Source organism: Eptatretus burgeri, chromosome 1, assembly GCF_056783735.1.
Source record: "Eptatretus burgeri isolate ZD-2024b chromosome 1, Ebu_testis_v1, whole genome shotgun sequence".
NCBI classification, from domain to species: Eukaryota; Metazoa; Chordata; class Myxini; order Myxiniformes; family Myxinidae; genus Eptatretus; species Eptatretus burgeri.
The window spans coordinates 155108445-155126133 of NC_140961.1; the positions used below are offsets into that span (position 1 = coordinate 155108445).

At 42.0% G+C, this 17689-nt stretch overlaps 1 protein-coding gene across 1 annotated transcript in view; it reads right to left on the reverse strand.

Moving 5' to 3' along the window:
- The window catches only part of LOC147035801 (extracellular calcium-sensing receptor-like), a 72085-nt gene extending 58073 nt beyond the window's left edge, over positions 1 to 14012 (reverse strand). The window contains exon 1 of the mRNA XM_085869581.1: positions 13972 to 14012. The gene's annotated coding sequence lies outside the window, so the exon portion shown is untranslated. The remainder of the gene's footprint in view (positions 1 to 13971) is intronic.
- Between the last annotated feature and the right edge of the window lie 3677 nt (positions 14013 to 17689).

Sequence of the window (17689 nt, forward strand, 5' to 3'; positions counted from 1 at the left end):
GTTCAACAGCTCCACATTTGCCCCTCTGTTACTTAGAAACATAGTGGAAAAGGAACACCACAATTATAATAATTTTTAGAGATGGAATCTTGATGGAGCGGTAAGGTGGTAGACGGGAGTCTTTTCTATAGGTGGCCCACCCTTATGAATAGCTCCAAGTGGGCCATAACGTCCTGAAAGCTCCGCCTGCACTTTCTAGCCTCATAGAAAAGCCCCCCCTCCACCATCCTGACCAGCCCACCAATACCCCACCCCTCTATAGAATAGTGGATGCATTTCAACAATTATAACTTGAATATAGGTTATGAGGAAGCAAAAATTACCTTTCAAAACCAACTCACACAAAAATTATTTCACACACAAAAAGATACATATATTTCCAACTAACTATGGTTCTTTATGAACAAGAATATAATTTTTATAAACAAGTAAGAATTAGCAAACAAGAATATAATTTCTATCAACAACAAGTAAGAATATATTTTTTGCTATATATCGTGTTCTTTATGAACCACCAAAAAGAACACGATATATAGCAAAAAAAAATATATATATATATATATATATATATATATATATATATATATATATTCTTACTTGTTTATAAAAATTATATTCTTGTTTGCTGATATTCTTTTTGGTGGTTCATAAAGAACACGATATATAGCAAAAAATATATTCTTACTTGTTGTTGATAGAAATTATATTCTTGTTTGCTAATTCTTACTTGTTTATAAAAATTATATTCTTGTTCATAAAGAACCATAGTTAGTTGGAAATATATGTATCTTTTTGTGTTTGGTGTAGTCATTGGTGTAGTCATTGCTTGATTGCAGACCCTGATCTCGACACGTCCAACTCGACAGCTGGGGGATCAGCCTGGTACAAATGCTCAAAGTAACTGTCCCAGCGGGCCTTCACTTCAGACTCCTCTGTCAAGAGCCTACCACTCTCTGCTCTAACTGCAGTGCTCCAAGGGATAAAATTGGATGAACGCAATGCACGAATTCCCCTTTCAGTGGGACGACAATGATGCTCTACCCCCTCACAGATTCCTCGCACATAGGCCTCCTTGTCTACCCTCAGTGCACGTACAGTTTTACGCCTCAGCTCCCTGAACAGCTCAGCTCTGCCATTCAGCCTGGCCCTGCAACTCTGGTCAATGGTATCCAGTGTCCCTTAAGAGACAAAATTCTTCTTTGCCCTGCGGTGAATTCCAAGACTTCCACCGGCAACATCAAGAACGGTGGTCTTGAAGGCACTCCACAACTCTTCAGGACCCCTCAAAGCACCCAGAACCCCCCGAGTGTCCAATCAGCCTGTTCGCAAACTCCTCAGCTACTCTCTCATCCCTGAGCTTGCCAACATCCAGCCTAGGCTGGGATGGTACCATTCTCCAGGATTTAAGGTGCAGCTTTCGAGTTGCTACAACAAGCCTGTGGTCAGTGTTGAGGAACTGAGCACTCCGGTAGACCTTGCAGTTCTGGATCATCCTCCATCGACCAACAATGAGGACATGGTCAATCTCCTTTGCCACACCGCCAGTGTTGGAATACCAAGTCCAGCGATGAGCTTGTGGGTGCTGAAACCATGAACCAGCCACCCTAAGTCCATGACTTCTTGCAAAGTCAAGGAACTTAGTGCTATTCTGGTTCATATTTCCTGAATCTTGGGGACCAACACATGTCTCATAACCATCCCTATCAGGTCCAGTCGATGCAATGAAATCCCCCAAGACAGAGTTAGGTTGGGGGAGGGGGAGAGAGAGGGCACAGAGTAGGAAGAGGGATTAAGGACTTGGGATTGTGTGTGTGTGTGGGGGGGGCGGAGGCGGGATAGGGTGTTGGGGGACCTGAAGTCGATTTTACATTATGCAGAATTTCCATGGGACCTTGTGAGTCCCAATGGGTCTTATAGGACCATTGGATCTTTCGGCCCCTCCTGGTATTTTGGGTCCTTGTGGTAGTCGGGGTCCTCGAGGTCTTTTGGATCCTATGGGTCTTTAGAGTATTTTGGGTTGTCTGGTTTTTTTGGGTTGTCTCAGACTTTTGGGTGCTCAAGGCTATTTGGATCATTGGGGTCTTTTAAGTCCTGTTGAACTCTTGGGTGTTTGGGGACCTTGGGGTCTTTTGGATACTCTGGTTCTTTTTGATGCATTGGCTGTTCGGGATCTCTCGGGTATTTTGGGTCCTTCGGTTCTTTTGTGTCTTTTGGTTCTTTATGGCCTTTTGGGTATATTTGTTTTTTTGGGTCTTCGGTGTCTTTTTGTTTTATGGGGTATTTTTGGTCTTTGGGGTATTCAGGGTCTTTCGGGGTCTTCAAGGTTCTTCATGACCTCAAAGACCTAAAAAAAAATTCCTGCATTAAAAAGGTGGAAAAACAGATCCCTGCAACTACAGACGAATCAGCCTTCTCCAAATCACGAGCAAGGTTATGGTATCCATGATTGATTCAGCCATTAAATCATTCCTATTCTCCAATGGACTGATTTCCGATCATCAATTTGGTTTCAGACAAGGTCACTCTACCCTGGATATGCTGCTTCTGCTCTCCCAAAAATGGATGGAGGTGCTCAATGCCGGACATGAAATCAGAGCCATATCCCCAGACATATCGCGTGCTTTTGATGCATTTTAGCAACCTGCCCTGCTCACCAAACTCTCTTCCTATCAATCCTATCCAAGGCCATTTCCACTTATGGATCGCAGAGTTCCTCTCCTGTCGCAGTCAACGTGTGGCCAAAATGGAGTCATTTAATCCCTTGTTTCTGTCCAGGCTGGAGTTCCTGAAGGAAGCATTCTGGTCTCTGCTCTTTTTCTGCTTTTCATCAATGATTTCTCCGACTCTTTAGAAAGTCCTCTTTATCCCTTTGCTGATGACTCCACCCTCTGCCGTACCATCTGTCATCCTAAGGCCGGCATGCAGCAGCTTCTTTGATCGATGCAGATCTGGGAAAAATCACAAACTGGTCCAACACGTGGAACATGACTTTCAATCTGGACAAACGTCACACTCTCACTATGTCTCTCCGAAAGCAACGTTTATAACACCCTCCCCCATCCACTTTCTCAAAAATCCTCTGGAAGAAGTCCTTTCTTTAAAGATTCTGGGTCTCACGGTCTACCATGATCCTTCCTGGGAGAGCCACATTTCCAACCTGGCCTCCAAAGCCAGTGGCCGACTGGGAATCCTCCATCGTGCAAAGTCCTTCCTCAGCCGATCTGAGCTCCTGGTAACTTTCAAAGCTTTCAGCTGCAGCCTGATGGAGTACTGCTCTCCCCACTGGACTGGTGCTCCTGCCTCTCACATTTATTGGCTTCATGCTGTGGAAATCAAGGCATTTTGGATCATTGGCATCTCCCGCGATGAGGCTGAGTCTTTGGGCCTCTCACTCTCTCACCGCAGGCAGGTCGGTGGTCTTTCTGTCTTCTACCGTCTCCTCTCCAGTCTCGCCCCCCCCTGCTCTCTGCGATTTGTCCCCACCATATTTCTGCAGGGTGCTCAGCGTCCGCCAATAACCCGATTCTGGTAAAACTACCAAAATCACGAATCACTGCTCACCTTCAGTCTTTCATTCCTCTTTTTTCCCGCCTTTGGAATAAACTCCCTCACCTATTCTATCCTATTCTTCCCTCCAGGCCTTCAAAACACCTGTTCACCACCAACTATCATCCCCCAAATCCTCGATCTTTTCTACCCCCGTTAATCCACCCCAAGCCTACCTCTTTCAAATTCCATGTTTTCCTTCCTGAAAGTCCCTGTGTTGTCCATATTGTATTCCTCATGCTCCCCACCCCATCAATCTCCCTTCCACAGATCTCCTCATGTCACTGTGTCCCCACTGTTTTGTTCTTCCCACTCCCGCCCCTCTTGTCTCATGCCCCCTTAGCTGTGCATTGTGTGTTAGATCTCATACGAGCCTCGACCAGCTATACAAAAAAAGTAAAAAGCACAAAAGATGCAAAAGACCATTCTCTCCTGAGCCATCGGATTTCTGTGTGTACTAACTGGTCACCATATTCTGCTGACAGCTCCTCCAACAGGACTTTGAATGTCCTGTGTTGTTTGGCTTTGGAGCGGATGCCATTTATGATCTTCACGACAGGCGTCATCACATGATCAAAGCTGGTCACTTTTGCACATAATGCCTGCTAGTGAATGATGCAGTGGTAATCTAGAAATTTTGGGAAGTCTGTGTCACCTTTGCATTGTGCAATGAGGCCTGCATGTCGACCCGTCATAGCGGGAGCCATGTCTGTAGTCACCGACACCAGCTTTTCTTATGGTACCTTTTTCTCCACGAAGAAACTCTTCATCGCGATCTCAATGTCAACTCCCCTCATTGTTGTCTTCAGGGACAGTAGTGTCAGGATTTCTTCTTTTGTGGAGAAATCGTCAAACACCATTCGGATAAACATCATCAGCTGCGGTGTACTGCTTCTGTCCACGGACTCGTCACACTGGATGCTAAACCACCCGCAATTAGCCAGATCCCAGTCCAGCTGCTCTGTCAACTTCCCTGACATATCCGACACTCTTCTAACCATCGTACTTGCACCCAGTTGGACATCGGGGAGAGTGGAGATGGCATCGGAACCATTCTTCTCGTCTTTGAACACAGTATTTGCAAAAACCATCATTGCACATTTCAAGACCTCTCTATCTGAAAAGGCTTTCTTGTTCTTTATTAAAAAAAAATTGCAGCTCTAAATGAAGCTTCCGTTGTTTTTTGGGACTTTTTCACCGGCCTCGTGAAAAAGGACTGCTGCTTGCCCAAAGTTGCCTTTAACTCACAGGCTTTTTGGGCCCTTAGTGCGCTGCCAGGTGGGTAGTTAGTATGGTAGCTTTTATGACACGTACTGAAGTGTCTCTCCACATTGTACCGCTTTGCCATCACCACAGTCGCCCCACAAATGTGACGTACGCACTTTTCTTTCACTGTTGTAAAAAAAAAATTCTTCCTCCCAATCATTGTGAAAATAGTAAGTTTTCTTTCACTTTTCTGCCATGTTTAGGGTGAAAACCGCACCTTGCGCCCCATAGTAGCTGCTCCCGAGCTTGTCTTAGCGAAAAGAAAAATGGAGATTTGACTTGCGCGGGAAAATTAACTCTGAACCCAGACTGGGTCAGATTTCATCTATACAAGAAACATTTTTGTTTTTTAAATTTTATATTCAATATTGTCATTTTAAAATAAAAAATAATGCAAGTGTTTTTGATTCAAAAAGAACAGCAGCACAATTAAATACAAATTTTAGACGTAGCTCCATGTGGATGAGTGCTATTTCTAGAACATGCCCTGTGGGCAACTCACGTGGTCCCTCGAGTGACCAAGTACCCGCAGGCACCTTGTTGGCTACCCCAGTCTTAAAGTTTGTGCTATCTACATATTTCTTCGTTTCCAGCAACTGCCGACTATTAATATATTTCAGCGATTATTGGCATATTTATATAAATATTTTTGCATGAAAGCAGATCACTCAAAATGGTGAAAAAACAAACTGCATAAGTAAATTCAGGAAAAAAATGACCCCTATGGATTATATCGCATTGGATTGCAAAAGTAGGTTACAGAGCACAATGTTGTTCTCAATGACGTTACACTTTCTGCACATTCCTTCATTCTCTCCTCGGTAAATATAATCGTCCAAACAGGATAAAAAAATTAAGCTCAATGCTTTGGTTCAATAAATACACTTCATTATAAAAATCACAAATTTATGAAAATTTTCAGATTTCACTCTAGATTTCGACAATTATTTAGCCCACAAGATCCGATTCTCAAATGAGATATAATACTTTGATGACCAGTCGACACATGAATTAGTCCGTGAGAGTAGATAGTGTATCCAAATAAAGGCATGTTTGAATAGGCCAAACAAAATGGCAAATTAATGCCCCAGAAAATTGACTGAGAGCTGACCAAGGATGACGCCTTGATAAATGATAATTAAATAAGGCTATAAATTATCGTCAAAAGGGATGCTTAACCTCACCCAAACTCAATTTTTATTCCAGCACTACGTTTGAGTTCCTTTAGTATGCATGCAAAGATTGGGGCCCCTCGGTTTCATGGTTTTGGGGTTATGGAGGAGACACAGTGACACAGTAATTCACACACACACACACACACACACACACACACACACACACACACACACACACACACACACACACACACACACACACACACACACACACACACACACACACACACACAATTTTATTAGTATCGATTAGGATGTATCCATGTCCTTGCCATAACCCGAACCTTCACCCTAACACTGCACCTCCTTTCTCTCCTTCTCCTTGTCACCAGAGTCGTGGGTTTGGGGTCCCCATCAATGGACCAAAGCGGTGAGTGAGATGGGGTAACGAGGCGATTGTGTGCTGACTTCTTCAACGTGTGTGTGTGAATGTGTGCGTGTTTTTTTTTTGTGTATTGAAACAGAGTTAGAGTTCGAAGAAGTTGCTGATATTTATGTACAACATATTTAAATACGAATGGAAATATTCATTGGTGTCTCATTATTCTCGAACATGAATTCCAGAAACACTCCATTTTGTTTGAATGCAAATCTTAAAACTAAAAATGAAGATACTTCTTCATCAAGTGTCATTAAATTATGACAATAAAATAAATCATACATGTGATCATCTTTATGAATAGAGAACAGTCTCCTCACCAAGAAGGTTAATTTTGTCCACTTCCTCAACATTTGGAATCGTTTCGATAAAGTCGAGACAATGCCCTTTATTTTCCACTTCCTTTGCAAATTGAGCGATTCCTTGTTTTCCATAATCATAATCATCTTGCAATGCTCCCAGAAAAACCCAATGGAAATGAGACACGATGCGAGCCATTGCTGTGGCTTGGAAAGCATCACTCGGTATGGTGCGAAAAAAAGATGGATATTCCTTCTTGTCACTTAGACATTTACATGTTGCTGCATAGCTTATCTGGAATAAATAAAGTAAAACGACATTTCCATTTCTATGCGATAAATTTTGTTTAAAATCTCCACAGAAACAATATATGAGCAAATAGTAATAAAAAAAAACATTTAACATAATATCTGGAAAATAAGATTCAAATATAAAAAGTACAATGAACAAATTTTTTTATTGAAAATATCAAAGTGAGAATGCAGATCTTTGTGAAGTTTTCTTGTTCTCAAAGTTTTGTGTCGAGGGCTCTTCAGGATCATCACCGAACCATGACAGCTTCAAATTGTAATTAGTTTGAGTTACAATTCCAAGCGATGGTTTTTAATATTGTTACGGCTGTGGAAATTCGTAAATCACCATACAGGGCCCATAGGTGAGATAACTCTAAGTACATGTGTAGTTAGCCCCAAACCCGTTGTTTAGAGGAAATTTATGTGATTCATTCGGGCTGCGACGCTTTGAGATAGCCGTTTTTCTGTTCTATCTTTATTTTGAACCAACCACGTCTCAACCGCCATAACCATCAAACCACCACTGATAAACCCTCCACCACCCTCACCTCTCTCCTTCTACGGCCATTCCCGCACCACCTGTGAATACTGAGCGTCAGGCTGTCTTGGGCTCGTTCAGCGGTATGCACCGAGCCGCGCGTGCAAATAGCGGCCTTTCCGAGGGAGAATCCGGATCAGGAACGCTACACGCCCACTTCTGATCCGTCCAATTAGCAAGCACGGAGCGGCTTGGCACCGCCTCCAGGCGCGTTGGTGTGAAATCGATAAATGCAAATTCTAGGATCAGGGGAGGTTCACGCCCACTTTTCCTCCGTCCAATGGGCGAGCGTGGCTCCACCCCCGAGGTCATCCTGATCCGGAAATTTGCATATTGTTTTGTCTCGCCGGCCTATTAAACGGCGAGCACAAGGCAAATCGTGGGAGAGTCAGTTTTTGGTTGGAGGGCAGAGTGTGGCAGCAGCAGAGTGTGGCAGCCGCAGAGTGTGGCAGTAGCAGTGTATGTCAGCAGGGCAGAGTGAGTCGAGTCATTGGTGTGGCAGAGAGTGGAGTCGGGTGGCGAAGGCATCGAGTTGGGTTCTGCAGTCGGCTGAGGAGAGTTGCGGGAAGAGGAAAAGGAGCTCGGGTCCGAGGCGAGAAGGACGCCGGTCGGCGACGAGGTCGCGGTGTGAGATCGCTCGTCGCGGGACCCAAGCCAGCCAGCCATTCTCCTCTCCCAGAGCTTCAACAATTCCCCCTTTCCCCCGCGGTGAGATAGTGCATAAAGGGGGCCCCGTTCCCACCCCACTCCAAATGTCGTGCCAACGAAACCCGCCAAGGAGCACAGAGTCGGGGCACAGCAATGCGGCCACATCTGCGGCTCGTCCACCAATGTGTCACGAGGACGCGGTAGGACCCACCCGGTCTCGCGGTTCTGGCCGCTCCTTCAGGTCACGCGCGCATATTGGCCGACAGGCCCGTCTGCCCCCTTGTCTATGAGGGTGGCTGCTTTCCTTTGCTTTTGAGTAAATGTGTGTTGGCGCCGTCTGTAAAGTAGAACTGTATAAGTGTTACCATGTGTACGCGTGTTCAGTAGTAACTGCGTCATTGTTTCTTTTGTTTTAACTGCTACATGTGCATTTTGACTGTTTGGCTGCATATGTGTGCTTTCCGTGTGTCGCGTAATAAATGTGCATTGTGTGAACTGTTTTCGCGTTTCGCTTCGTCTTTTATTTTATTGACCCTCCATCCTTCTTCACGTAAAGGGTTCGTAGTGGGCTTAATACGCCCGATAATTATTTATCGGAACTGTCGAGGTGGACGATAACACCGCTCGGTTATCACTGTAGCACGGAATGGACCGCTTAAGTGGTTAATGTCCGGAGTCGGCCTGTGGTGTGGTGCAATCGCCCGGTCGACCATTCGCGCAGGTACTTAGGTAGATCGAATTTGGCGAGTGACCCTATCCTGCGCGGGTGGGCAATTGGCACGATCGTGGTGAGGTTAAACCCCCACCCGTGACTAGCTCCCGGCGTTGGTCCGAGAGGGTCACGACTGAATTGTCCCTTCCGGTCGGCGAGGCGGCCGCCATTCGAGTCGAGCGGCCGTCCGCACGCCGGCGGGCGCGAATTCGCAACAATATCTTCTTGAGGTTCTTCTTTAAGTGATTCTTCACCATTTAAAGATGGGGCCAAAACCGATATCTTGTATAGCATGATATTTCAAAAGTTGTGAAGAGAGTATGACAAAACTTAGTGGATGAGGTGGGGAGGTGACAAGAACAAACCAATTAGATTTAATTTAAGGTCTGGATGTAGTGGGAAACAAAATGTAAACTGTTCAGCCTGGTGGAAGTATGTGCTCCACCGAGTGCCGTTCTAGTCACCCATGTTTTTATGTCTGTTTGTTACTTTCAAAATCAAAGGTCCACAAGTACATTAGTTGGTCTGGTCTGTTATTCTGTCTGCTTGTCTGTCTTTCTGTCTGTTTGTATGCCAATCATGTACATGTCACATGTTTATTGTGATTTCCATGAAACTTAACCACCTGGTGGAGGTCATAGCAAGCTGGAAGCCTATTGTTTTTAGATCAATTAGTCAAAAGGTCAAAGGTCAAGGTAACATTAATCGTCAAATTTGCTCCGATTCACTTGATATTTGTATTTATTTAATATTCAATATAAATATATATATATATATATATATATATATATATATATATATATATATATATATATATATATATATATATATATATATATATATATATATATGCCTGGTGTGTTGGCGCAGATGTTAGGGCACCGGCTTGGGATCCAAAAGGTCCTGAGTTCAAGCCCCGTTGAGCCACTGAATTAATACACCCGGGGGTTGACTCAGCCTGTCATCCTTCCGAGGTCGGCGAAATGAGTATCAGTATACTGGGCCGGTGTACACCCCGGTTAAAAATAGGTGTACCATATCCCTGTGTGTCGTAAGAGGCGACCAGGGTTGCATCAGGAAGGGCATCCGGCGTAAAACATGTGCCAAATCACTATGCGGATCATACGGATGATCTGCTGTGGCGACCCCTAACGGGAGCAGCCGAAAGAAGAAGAAGAAGAAGAGATATATATAAATACATATATATATATATATATATATATATATATATATATATATATATATATATATATATATATATATATATATATATATATATATATATATATATATATATATATATATATATATATATATATATATATATATATATATATATATATATATATATATATATATATATATATATATATATATATATATATATATATATATATATATATATATATATATATATACCAGGTGTGTTCAAAAAGTATCCAACCTTAATTTTTCGTGCGTAAACAAATGAAGCTAGGGAGGCATGGTTTGGTGCACGTATGTAGGCGATCCTTATTCGTATGCATGAATATTTTCCCGCCTGCAGAAGCTGTCAGTTGCCGACAGACCGCCGATGAGGGAGGAAGTGTAAGTGAGCGCAGTCAGATTTTCGTTTTTGACAAAGTTACGGATCACTGTGGTCTCATCGCCAGTGATCACTGTGTTGAAGAAGTTGGGATCGCTGTTCATAGTCTCCAGCATGTCCTGTGCGATCTCCAAACGGAGTTGCTTCTGCTCGATCATTAGCAGCTTTGGCACGAACTTCGCTGAGATTCTCCTTAAGCCCAAATCCTCAGTCACAATGGAATGAACGGATCCAATGCTGACGCCCTCCTCGTCTGCAAGTTCTCTGATCGTGTTTCGATGATCCTGCATCAGCAGGGTCCTCACTTGGTCAATGACAATCTCATTTCGGGATGTTGAGGGCCTACCAGAACGTGTTTCACTTTCCACTAATGTGCGACCATCTTTGAAGCAGTTGTACCACTCTTTTATCTGTGTGGTGCCCATTGCTTCCTTCCCGAAGGCCTGTTGAATCTTCCAGATCGTTTCCACTTGGGAATCGCCAAGCTTTACACAAAATTTGATGCAGTCGCTTTGTTCAAGTTTTTCCTTCATTTTGTCAAAAACGAAAATCCGACGGCGCTCACTTACACTTCCTCACTCATCGGCGGTCTGTCGGTGACTGACAGCTTCTGCAGGTGGGAAAATATTCACGCATACGAATTAGGATCGCCGACATACGTGCACCAAACCACACCTCCCAAGCTTCATTTGTTTAAGCACAAAAAATTAAAGTTGGATACTTTTTGAACACACCTCGTATATATGTCGAAGGACCTTTCGACTCCGTAGACTCCAAAGACCCAAAGACCACACATACCATTTTAGATATTAAAGACCCTTAAGACACATAAGACCCTTGACAACACTGAAGACCCCTTAAGACCACCAAGACCCTTGAAGACCTCCAATATCCCAAGACCCCCAAAGACTCCTTTTACCTTTAAGATCCTTTCAAAACTTTAAATCACTTCACCCTTTAAACCTTTACATACCTTAAGTCCCTTAATACCAATTAGACCCCTTACACCCTTCAGACAGATTAGACAGCTCGGACACTTGACCATTTCGGGCTTTGGTCCACTTGTAAATTTTCAGATTACAAATAAATTACAAATAAATAGTATCAACAATATTACAAATAAATTTGTACAAAAGAAATGATTGTACGATATTATGATTGGCGTAAATCATGACAACACAGCAACTCACGTACATTTATTATCACCAGTCAAAACAAGCATGTGCTTCTGCAGTGACATGTGGTGAGTTGAGCGTCGCGAGCCGCACCCCACAAGTCTACACAATTTCGAAAAAACATGGGGGGATATTGAACCCCCATTGACGTGGTCTTTGTCAACCCACGTGAGTATCTTTACCTTAAAAGAGCCGTGTATGTGTCCATCCATGTGTAAATGTTCCAGGCTCCCATATATCTTTTGATCCCTTGACATCCCGAAGACCCCTTAATCCCATAAAACCATTTAGATCCTTAACATATCGAAGACCCTTTAATACCCCCAAGACCCTTAACACCAATAGACATCTTACACCCTAAAGACCCTTTAACACTCTAAGTCCCATTTAGACCCTTAAGACACCTTTGACCCTTTAGGCAATTTATAACCAAAAAGCCCTTCAAGATCCTGAAGACCATGGAAGACTCATATAACTCTTTAGACCCTTTATGATCCTTTAAGACCATGAAGATTCTTTATGACCCTTTAAGACCCACAAGACCACAAAGACACTTTAGACCCCTTAGGCAGCTATTAACCTTTAGGCCATTAAGACCATTTATACACTTTATAACCCCAATACCGAATTTAAGATCCTGAGGACCATTTAAGACCCAACCCTTTAGACTCATGAAGACCCATAATATTGTTAAGATTCTTTAGAACCCAAAGACACTGAAACACCCCGAAGAACACTAAAACCCTTACAACCCCTAAGACAACTGAAGACCTCTAATAACCTTAAGATGCCTAAGATCCTTTAAGACTCTCTAAGACCCATAATATCCTGAAGAATCTTAAGACCCTCAAGGCCCTCAAGACCCCAAAGACCATTAGGAACTCATAACACCCCTAAACCTTCAAATACCCTGAATACCCTCAAAGTCCCCAAGACACTTAAGATCCTTCATGACACAAAACGCAAAAGACCTTTGTAAGCTGAAGAACCTAAATACTCCTCCGACCCTTAATACCCCAAAGACACTTAATACCCCGAGGACCTTTTGGACCACGAATACCCTTTCAGAACCTTAAGACCTAGAGGACACTCATGACCCCCGAGACCAGGGGCGTATCTCTGGAAAATAGCGCCCGTGTCCAAACATCTGACACCCATCTTTTAGATAATTTTACCATAATATCAGCTCAAAAATACAATCCAAGCTCGTTAATCTTTTAATTAACAAATTAAGGCACGACATGAAAATTACAACTCCACCTTCCTTGATTTAATTGAGGCAAATTGGTTGATGATGTGTTCAAAGTCAGTTTTTTCAGTTTCTTCTCTTTCTACACTCAGCAGAGCAAGATCACAGAGTCTGTCTTGACCCATGGTCCATGGAGGCTCTCAAATATGAAAGTATTCATTTTAACTTGCTGAATGATCTCTCACAGTTGGTGAAGGAAACTGCGATGGCTAGCATTAATTGAATAGCAATGCGAAGATCGGTGAAGGCGCTCTCATCTCCAGACTGAACAATAAATTCGAGAAGCTTTTCAGATCTTGATATTTTCATGTTGGCCCGACTTGATAGCAACATTCTAAAATCCAAAATTTATTCATATAGCTGCTGTCCATCAACATCTGAGCTGTACAATTCGCCCAAATTTTCACACTTCTTTTTTTGGTCGTTACTGTCGGCGCCGTAACACAGTGCCGTGCAAAGGAGCTAACCTTTCATATATTTTTCTGTGAAGACGGTCCAGTGTTCCCTTCATGACTCTTTCCAGTTCCTCCTTAGCTGTTAACACAGCATTTCTCGAGTCCTCATCAGCCATTTGTTTATTTTGTCTCTGAAGTCTTTCAACTTCAATATTCCATTCTTGACAGGGACCGAGTCCTGCTCAGTGGTGCACCCCCCTTCAAGTGGCGCCCAGGGCATGTGCCATACCTGCCATACCTTTGGTACACCACTGCCCGAGACCCTGTAAGACCCTCAAGTCGTTGGGACTTCCGGTTATGGGTTTGAAGAGATGGCTGGTTCTCTCGGAGTCTCTGCAGACTTTCTCAAAGTTAAGTTTCTAGTCATTATTTGTCATGTTTTAACTGTTTATTTTCTTAGGTACAAGTTTACGTTGTGTTCCTAGTTCAGTTTTGTTTCAAAAAATCGTGATATTTTGTGAGTTTTCATCGACCTTGTCTTATCGGGCTCCTTGAGGCCTACTCGTCCTTCCCTCTCGGTGACGATCATTTTCCTTGTATTCTCTCCCTATTACCATAAATTGCTATTTTCCACACTTTCCCCATCGCCCACCATGTATCCCTCCCAACAACACACTCTGTTTCTTGTCTTAAATTACAAAAACAACAACCTTTCTCACTGCATTCCCACGAGTACCGATCCTTCTTCTTCGTCTTCTTCCTCCATTGCCAGCACACCATCTTTCTTCTATTTGAGCTGACCCACTCTCACCATTACCTTCACAATTTCTTCCTCCAACCTTCCATTTTTCAATCTTATCTAATCTTCAAAAACCATCAAAAAATAATAATTTTCCTTGTATCCTTCTTAACTATACACCTCCTGAAACTATACACCTCTTCCCACTTCCTGTTACTTTTCATTGATGCATCAGCTTCATTCTGCATTTTCCATTCCAAATTCACAATACCCCTCCACAATTTTACTTCAACCTTTCCTTTTCCGAATCTTACGAAATCTTTTTTTAAAAAACGAATAAGAACAAGTGGTGCCAGGCACAACAAATCCCGCCCATTTAAGGCATAAAGTTATTTTAGGGATCAAATTTAAATTTGATACATCCTTAACCTGAATGTTGATTATAAGTAATAGAATAAGGAATATTTTAGTCAGTTTAAAGTCAATTAAACCATTTTTAACGAAGTGATAACAGTAAAAAGATTTTGAACTTTCAAGGCCACGCAAGGACAAAGGTCATGGTGTCAAATGAAAGCCAATAAAGGACTTGATATATGTCTTCCGTAGTAAACATGCATATTCCTTACCTTTTTTGATTTATAATGGAAAATTTGTAATTTTGACCGATGACCATGACCCCAAAAACTTCGAACTCTTCCGATCTTCACAAATATGCATTTTTCACTATAGGAATGGGTAGGATTATAAGTAACAAATATAATAAGGTTCACTATTAACTTAGTTTGAAGTAAATCAGATCATTTTTGACGAAGTTATGAGCAAAAAACGATTTTGATATTTTTGTGACCTTGACCTTGACCTTTAATCCAATTGGACCCAAAAGTAAAAGGGTCATCCAAGGTTCATTGCCCACCTGTGGATTAAATTTGATAGTGTTTGCTAAACTAGTTTTGCCGTAAAGTTGCTAACAGACAGACAGACAAACAAACAAACAGACAAACAAAGCGGACGATTACAATATCCCGCTCCCTCCCTCCGGGGGGCAGGATAAAAATAAATAAATTCACTTTTGTCTAAACACCTCCCATAGCCAGGTGCTTCTCCCAATACCACGTGATCTGTTTCACTGTTTGCATTTACTGATCCAAATTCACCATACACCTCCACAATTTTACTTCAACCCTTCCTTTCCCAAATATGATGCAATCCTTATTAAAATAAAAATAAAAATAATAATCATAGATAAATTTACTTGACGTCTTCACGTCCCGTAACCACGTAGTTCTCCAATAACCACATGATCTGTTTCCACCCTCTGTGTTTACAGATCCAAATTCACCATTCACTTCACAATCTTTTCTTCAACTTTTCCTTCACCTCATCTTATGCAATCTCTATCAAAAATAGCAATAATAAAAATAATAATAATAATAATAATAATAATAATAATAATAATAAAGACGGTCTCTCATCATGCTTCATCTTCAGGTGGGGTGTGTGACAAGGACGTACCAATTAGATTTTGGTGAAATTCCAGACCCGGATCCAACGACTGGAATATTTTTTGTGATTATTCACCATTGAGAGATAGAGCGTGTTATCTCAAAAAGTTTTGGAAGGACTTGTATGAAACTTGGTCGACAGGTTGGGTGTTTGACAAGGAATAATTGATTCAATTTTGGTGAAGATCTGATTCTGGATCTGGACACAAGGATTATTCACTTTTTAAAGTGATTCTTCACCATTGAGAGATTGGGCCAAAAACGATATTTCACGTGATATTTCAAAAATTTATTGGGTCCGAGATGTTCTCGCGGATCAGGCATTACCTGGCAGAGTTATGTGCTCCACCGAGTGCCCTTCTAGTTTCTTTACTTGCAAAATCGAAGATTTTTCAGGAATATTGGTCAGTCAATGTTGTTATTTAGCTCTGCCATCTTCGAAGATGGATGGAGGTTACTGTTTTCACCCCTTTCTGTTTGTTTGTTTGTTTGTTTGTGAACAGTATTACCGAAAAACTCATCGACGGATTTCAACAAAACTTGGTGGGAGGGTTAGGTATGGTCCAAGTATCATGCCATTAAATTTTGGACTTGGACAAATTTAAACCCCCCCCCAAAAAAAAAAAATTGTTAGAGAAAAAAAAATTTTTTTTTTTGCATTTCTACATGTTTTAAGTGATTTCCAACCCTCCCCAAAAAAAATTGTTTTTTATCCCGCCCCCAAAAGAAATTGTTAGAGAAAAAAATTTTTTTTTTTTGCATTTCTACATGTTTTAAGTGATGTCCAACCCCCTCCCCCCAAAAAAAAAATTTTTGAGAAAAAAATTGTTTTTTGCATTTCTACATATTTTAAGTAATTTCCAACCCCCCCCCAAAAAAAATTGTTTGAGAAAAAGAATTTTTTTTCCAGTTTTACATTTTTTAAGTGATTTCCAACCCCCCAAAAATTGTTACCCCCCCCCCCCCAAAAAAAAAATGTTGGAGAAAACTATAACTCTGTCCAGCACTGTTGACATATTTAATGAATAAAGGGGCTGTCACACACCTTGACGATTTAGCCAATCTATGCCGATTTATGAAAAATTTGCCTAATACGCTGGCACACGTCGAATACGTTATGGGTATGTTTTGTATACATCAAGAGCACGCTGAAAAACACTGCCATAAGTCATAGTACGCTGGCTTTAATCGTTGAATTTTGTGGTTTTTCTCAACTTTTCGTATGCTTAAAATTTTACGACGTCCTTGGCGTTTGCCTCACACATTCTGCTACGCTGGCCATAAGGTTTAGGCACGTTATGCGATCGTTGACACACGTTATTTATATGTTACTCATATGTGGAAACACGTTGAGGTAACATTTGCGTACCCGAAACTTATTCATAAACTCCAGGTAACATTTTATAAGCACGCCACACGAACGTTGTTCACAGCTCGCAACGCGCTACTAGAAAGTTTCTCATACATCGAAACACATCAAAGTAATGTTTAGGGAACCCGTGACTTTTTTATAATCTACGAGTAACGTGCTTGGGAATTAGTTGTAGATCATGTCCTATGAACAAATACGTATGTAGACGTATTTGACGTCTTCAGGACGACCACAGAACTTACTGAACGCATTTAAAACAAACAGCTGATGTAGAATGACATATTCGCAACGATTTGGGGAATTGGTATATAAAAAGGGCCTTCGCAGGAGGAACCCGTCTTTTTTTAGACTTTGTGGTGAGTACATGTTGATGTCATTCCGAGAAGTGGAGGATACGGCAAGGCTGAGACGACAATACCTACCTGTCCTCGAACATCAACATGACCTCATCGAGTTGACACTGCACCAGTTGCTGTCAATAGGGCCGGGAGAAGAAGACGTGAACGGAGGAGAAGGAAATGGGTCAGACTATGGATCGGGAGGCTACGCCATTACGGCATATATGACCAGCTCATGGTGGAACTCCGGAACGAGGACCATGCATCCTTCAAGAACTTCCTGCGAATGCCTCCAGCGATGTTCGACGAGATGCCAGCAAGAGTGGGTCCAAGGATAACCAAGCATTATTATGAAATCATTTCAATAGTCCAGTGGAAACGATTTAACTCGTTCAATGGAAACGATTTGAATTGCCTTGCACCAGCGTCAAAAAACAATAGGCGAGTGACAGCAAGTTAACTGGTTCAATGGAAACG